The sequence below is a fragment of the Antrostomus carolinensis genome, unplaced genomic scaffold, assembly GCF_000700745.2.
Source record: "Antrostomus carolinensis isolate BGI_N321 unplaced genomic scaffold, ASM70074v2 scaffold4995, whole genome shotgun sequence".
In the NCBI taxonomy this organism is placed as follows: Eukaryota; Metazoa; Chordata; class Aves; order Caprimulgiformes; family Caprimulgidae; genus Antrostomus; species Antrostomus carolinensis.
The window spans coordinates 1-7,021 of NW_010314118.1; positions in this window are offsets into that span (position 1 = coordinate 1).

The following is a 7,021-nucleotide window of genomic DNA, read 5'->3' on the forward strand; positions in this document are numbered from 1 at the left end:
GGAAGCCCGCGGGGGCCGGGGGAGCGGGAACAGCCCGGCTCTTCACCCGGGGCTTGGCCACCGCAAAGGTGGGGACACAGAGGTGGCTCCGGTCCGTCCCCATCTGCACCCGGGACTGGGGAACATGGAGCAGAGGAAAAGTGCGTTTTTCACAGGGAATAGAAAATCTGCTGGAATTCAGCTGCTGCCGATGCTCTTCAGTGTAGGAACCGCTTGGAGAGGGGAGTGTGAATTCAAGTGATGCTGAGAAAAACCTGACCTGGCTGGTGAGTGAAGTGAAATAGAGGAAAAATAAATCATAGAATCATAGAATCCCAGGCTGGTTTGGGTTGGAAGGGACCTTAAAGCTCATCCAGTTCCAACCCCCCTGCCATCAGCAGGGACACCTTCCACTAGACCAGGTTGCTCAAAGCTTCATCCAACCTGGCCTTGAACACTTCCAGGGAGGAGCAGCCACAGCTTCTCTGGCCAACCTGGGCCAGTGTCTGACCACCCTCACAGTGAAGAATTTTTTCCTCATGTCTAATCTAAACCTCCCCTCTTTCAGTTTTAATAATAATAATGCTGGATGATGTGTTATCATATGAACAGGTGAATGGGGACGTGGAGCCTGTCTCTACTTCTCCTCGTGCTCTTTATTCATACCCTGGGAAAAGTGGTGAAACACAAAATGTGGTATTTCAGCCGCCACGGCAGCGAGCAGGGCGGGTTTCTGATGTGCTGTTCAGCTGTTGATTAATTGCTGGCATCTTGTTAAACTTCATTCCCTGACACATGATGCTCTTTGTAGCTTTTAGGGTTGGGTCTTCCAGACACAAAGCAGCGGGAGGCTCCTCAGTGGTGTCCAGAGTGTGGTTCTGACCTGCAGCATCACTGTCCCCACCGTGTCCCTTGCACCCTTCAAACCTCCACAAGGAGAAGGCAACGAAGAGGAGGTCTCGCCGGAGCTGGTAGGTGACCTGCATGGTGCAGGGAAGGCTTTGGGAAGGGCAGCAAGGGTATTGTGCTCATTGACAATGGCTCTGCTTTAGCAAGAACACCAAAAAGGAGTGTTTTGGCTGAGTTTTGTGCAGCAGCAGTGGATGCCGGTGGCATGACCCTGACAGGTGGCTTTGCTGGAGTGTTCCCACGTTTCCATCACTGCTGCCATTCGGTTTCACGAGTGCCGTGTGTCTGGGCTCCCTTCAGAGGCTCCTCTGCTGCTGGATTTTAGGGGCACCACTTCAGTCTGTTGCATTATGACCCACATAAAAAGCCAAAGGGCAGGAGACAGGCTCTCAACACCCATCCCGCTGCCATCACGCCTTCTCCTTGGCCACTCTGCGGCTGCTCCACGTGGCATCCAAGGGACAGAAACGCTTCTGTGTGTTTATTTCTCTAGTCCCTTTGCTGTATTATTGTAGCTGTTGAATATATTCATTGAGCTGAATGAATCCCCACCTGGCAGCGTCCGTACCGCAGCGTTTGCAGCTTCAGCCTCATTTATGGAGAGGGAAGGGAATATAAAATATGGAAGGGAAATAATGCACGAGCCCGCAGAGGCTTTAATGGTATCAGCAAGCTGTGAGCTGAGCGAGTGTGCGGCTGGAGAGAGCCCCGGGAGCTTCTCATAAGTCAGCTGGGAAGATTTGAAGCCCTTGGTTTTAAGGTGGCACTTTTAAAATAACTGGATGAGAGAGTCTAAGATGAAAGTTATCTAGGAGTCTTAATATCACAGAAATTAAAGAGGGGTTGGGTTCTAGGGATGGTCTAGAAAGAGGATTTGGAATTAAAGTCACACTGATTTTGTCACTGTATAGCCACAAACTTCTGACATTTACTGTGAAATATGTACTGGGGAAATGGAATTTGTCAAAGGATGACACTGATGCATGGTCAGGCTTAGAAAATGGACTGTTACAGATGAGTGGGGTTTGTGGCTGGTCCCTTTGGAGGACAGGACTTGCAGCTTTTCCTTTATTATGAGGGAGGTATCATTGCTCATCAGTGCAAAACCTCGTTAGAGCGGTGCTCACAGCTGCACTGAGGGACTATTTGAGCAACGCAGCGGATGGCATCTGCTGACCCAAGCCAACTTGTGGATAACTCATTTTCCCACTTAGTGCCCATCCAGTGCTGCTGGGTGACCTTCCTGTCTGTGGGGAGCAGCAGCTCAGGTCTGCCAGGGCAGGACCTTGCTCACCCTCGAAGATCTACAAGTGGGCAGCCCCATGGCTCTGGCTTCTTCTTGGGTGACATCATTAAACTCTTGGTGACAATAGGTGGCCCTTTTCTCTGCAGCAGCTCTGGGTGGGAGTACCTCTGCTCGCTTGTGGTGGGTTGTGTTTGGTACAGCTGGCCTGAGCATGGGATTGCAGCGGGGTCTTGGATGGGCATCCATGTCCCCCCACCTTCTCCAGCCAGTAGGACATTGGGGACAGCAGAGCCATGAGCGTGGTGGGTAGAAACCTCCCCTTTGGCAGCAGTCAGAAACTGGGTGTAGATGGGAGGAGGTTCTCTGTATGGGTTTGGTTATTAAAATCTCAGCAGCAGAGGTTGGTACCATAAGGCCAGTCCTTGCTGAGACATTCCAACCATTGCTTAGACACATGCAGACAGAAAGATGTTTCTAGTCCTGCCTTTCCCAGGACAAAGTCACTCCCTGGGTGCCATGTACCAAGCAAAAGCTGAGCCACCTGCAAGGATTAACACTTTAGGGATTGAGATACAATACATCGCAGAAGAAAAAAAAAATTAACTATTATTTGGGAAATACCTAACTGAGGTGATGCTCAAGTCAGACATCGCAGAATGGACTGGAGCCAGGTGAGATGCATTGACGTGGGTGCCCACAGCAGGTGCTGCCACGAGGTGGGATGGGAAATCCTGGAGCATCCTCCATGGGTTTTCATGGAGGGATGGACCGTGACCATCCTGCTCATGTCACAGCTAAGACTGTGGCTTCAAGCCCACTGCCCAAGAGCCCTTCCCAGGACTGTGGAGAGTCTGGGTGAAGCCGTGGTGGGACTGGTGGCTGCTCTGCCCTCAACTCCTGCCTTTTACCCAAGTGAAGGTGGATGCCATTGCTTTTGACAGGAACAGAAAGCTTTGCCTTTGGCATTGCCAAGATACCTGACCCAAGCTGGGGGATGCTCAGAGCTGCACTGACTTTATATTCAAGAGAAAATGGTCCTTTCTTGGATGCTGTTGTGGGACCCTGGAAGCTGCAGACAGCCAGAAGCAACACAGCAAACCCAACCTAGAAAACAGGGTGATTTGGAAAGTTGTGTTAAATCCTTCCAGTGCTGGAGTTACTGCTTGGGGGGAAAAAAACAGATCTCTCCTGGCACACAGGAAAGGTGAGCTACAGGCAGGACAGAAATGGGTAGAAAACTGCCCTTTTCTGTACAGTGGCTGAAGGACAGTGGGGGCAGCTGAAGAGGAAAACAACATCAGTGTCATGTGTGTCAATTGTTCTACAGTTCATACTGTAAAATATCTTACAGACCACAGGGTGAAGACAACATCAGGTCATTATAGAGGTGGCAGGAGAGGTATTTGCTGGGTGGGTGCTGCAGGAACATGATGATATAAAGGGATGGTGTGAATAGGAGAGGAGTGTGGGTAAAGACCAGCTTTAAAAAAACCAAGCAAACAAAAAACCCAAACAAACAAACCAGGTTCACCTGGTAATAGGTGTTGGCCTGGGGGGAGGATGGAGAAAGAGTGAGACCAAGTCTATTCCCTGTACTGAGCAGGGCAGGCAGTGTCCTCCTGAGGCCACACCGGGCTTGGTACCAAGCTGTGTCCTCCGAACAGGTCACACTGTCTGTGCATGATCTCAAGCTGCTCCATGTCCTGTATGGTGGTTCTTATCCTGTCTGCTGGGACGCTTACAGTTAAATCCTGGAAATGGCAATGAATCTTGCTAAAATCAGAGTGGTAGGAAGTTGAACATCTCCAATGATGTGTAAATGCTGATTATATACTTTAAGATCACAAAACCTGACTATTAAACCCAGCAAGCTCCAGAACACAAAGATCTTCCCTACGTGAAGATGGGATTGATGTTCTGCAGTTGCTCAGCCTCAGACCTGGAGAGCTTCTAGATAAAGACTTGACCACCAGCATGTGAGGAGCTGTGTCCCAAACAGCTTAAGCAAAGCCAGGTGGAGCAGCCACTGCATTTGGTCACTGGGTTTAATGGTAGCAGGTGATGGCACCTGGGTTGGTAGGACATTTGCCCAGGGTGTGGGTAGTGCAACCCTTCTCCACTTTCTTTATGCCATCGTTGTGGTACGCGGAGGCTTTGTGGTAAAGATAGTTTCTAAGCAAGGAAGGAGGAATGCAATCTCCTGGATAACAAGGTGCCTGCTTCATGCTAGCAATCGTGTTTAATCACACCAAGGGGACCAAGGTCTCGGTGGCCATGGCCGGCGTGTGCCGCTTGCCCGATGTGTCTGCAGCCTTCAGCGTTCAGAGACGCCAACGGCGCTCGGGGGATTTCTTGCTTTCTCTCATTTCTCACACTGCAAGTGTTCATAAAAACACTCCAGCTGCCTGCGCCGGCGAGAAGAGCTGCGGTGGCAGAGGAAGAGCTGCTGCTGGTGGCATCGCCTCTGCGGCACAGGTACCCAGGGCTCTCCTCTCCCCGTGCCGACACAGGGGAGGCGGAAGGGTTTTAATTAGCTCTTGATGCTATTTTTTACCTCCCAGCGCTGCTTAATTTAGCTCAAGCTGTCATACACTGATCGTTAAGTGGAAAAGAAGGAAATGGGGGTGTTGGCTCCTCGCTGCTGAGCAGCCACATCTCCTGAAACCCAAGCTGGTAGCTGGGGCTTGTTCCTAGACTTTATGTGGCAGTAAAAGTTTATTGTCTGGGGAAATTTCATGCATTGGTGTTCATAATTCATGGCTCCTGCAGGGCTTACATTGCATTTGTGGGTTCTGTTCATACCCACTTCAGTTTAAAACAACATAAATACCTTATAAAAAAGGTGCCTGAGATCTTCAGTCACGTTGTGACCCGCCTCGCTGCTGGAAGGACACAGAGACATTGAAAAGGTGACATTGTGCCAGGAAGAGACTTATTCTCCTCTTTTTGATATAAAAAGCCATTGCAGGACTTTGTACTATCTTAAGTTCCATCTTAAATGGAAGTGAACAAGAACCAACTGTTAAAGATTTAATATTCCCCCAGCCCAGCCCTTTGGCCACAGTGTGCAGTGACTGAGGCGAGCAGAGGGAAGTGCTGCACCAAAGCCAGAAGAGGGTCACTGGATCATCAGTTACTGGAGTTTATGTGTTTAGGATATAAAGTACAAGCTGTAACATGCAGCACACAGGTTAATGGGCGAGCTCTGCTCTGCACGACCCACAGCAAGGAGATTTCTGCAGATCCAATAGCAAAGTCCCCAGCTGGTTTGCTCTGCAGCATGAGATATTCCCCTTTTTATGCTGCTTTTGTAGCTCTTTGTAAGGTATTGAAACCAGCAGTTTGGCTCGTGTCCCTGACTGTGAGTGCTCTGACATGCTGCAAGGAGGTGAGTATTGTATGGCAGCTTCGACAGGCAGAGGGTGAGAGGGGGTTGGGGGGGGCTCTGCAAAGGAAAGGGCTCGACTACTGTTAGTGGTGTAAACTTTATATAGTTTAGACCTGGAGAACTGGACTTAGGTGCCTGGACAATATTGCAAGCTTAGAGCTTTAGCTCCTATTTCCCTCTTGAGAAATGCACTTTGTGTAACACAGGGTCGGAGCTGCTGGCGTGTGGATGCGGAGCTGTGCCTGTCATCCGCCTGTCCCTGCGTCCCAGCCTCCTGCATCCCTCATGTGAGTCGGTCAGAGGTGGTGAGCCAAGGCTGTGTCCTCTTCTGAGGTCCAGGAGCTCTCCCCTGCCCACTGCCAAAGCCACCCCACTCTCAGCTCCTCCCAGAGACCTCCAGCAGCCAAAGCATCCACTGGAGCCACCTCCTTGCTGTGACACTTCCCTCACAGTTGGTCTACCAGAACCTGAGCATCCCATCCTCCACAGCCAACGTCACAGGTTTTCTGCTTGCCAAAGCATTGCTTCTGCTGGGGTTAAAAGAGGTAAGAGCCTTAAACACCAAGGAGGAAGGAGACACGTGGGTGGGATGTGCTCTAGAAGAGGTTTTGAGGGGATATCTGTGGATCCAGAAAGGCCATGTGGATGAGCACTCGCTGTACGCACACAGGCTGTGCTGGCAGCATGTGAGCCAGGACAGGAGGGCTGTTTGCTCAATTATTTTATTTGTTGAAAGTTGTTGGCATCATCCAAAGCCATTAGTGTGAATGAGCTGGAGCGGAGCCATCACCCTGGAGAGCGCGGGAGCACAGGCACGGCGCAGGCAGCCAGTTTGGGAAAGTCTCTGCTTAGAGGGCTGAGGTGGAGAAATAAATCTCGGTTGCTGCTCCTTTGACCTTGGGAACAGGTTGCCCAGAGAAGCTGTGGCTGCTCCTCCCTGGAAGTGTTCAAGGCCAGGTTGGATGAGGCTTTGAGCAACCTGGTCTAGTGACAGGTGTCCAATGCCTCCCCAAGGGGGGTTGGGACTGGATGATCTTTAAGGTCCCTTCCAATGCAAACCATTCCGTGATTCTATGTTAATATCACTTGACCTCCTTGTAGTTGGTGCTGGAGCTGCAGGTGGGCTCAGTTAATCAGTAAGAACCATCCTTGCAAACCTGTCCCAGCTAAAAAGGGCAGATTTTGAGCAATCTGCAGCAAAAACACTGGTGTGTGGTAAAGAAGGAGAGGGAAGAGCAGCCATGGGTCAGCCTGGGGTTCACTGAGCAGGCTGTGGGTTCAAAAAAAGCAGAAAAATACGGTGCTTTCTATACAGCATTTCCTTCAATCTTGCACTGCCATGGAAAGATTTTTGATCAAACTTAAAAACATAACTTGGACAGGAAAGGAAGCATGGGAAGTGCTAGGGAAAAGGGGAATTTCTCAGACAAATTATAGAAGTCAAGTTTAAGAGAAAAATCCCAAGTAATCCCACTCATAAAATTAGTGGTGAGCATTAC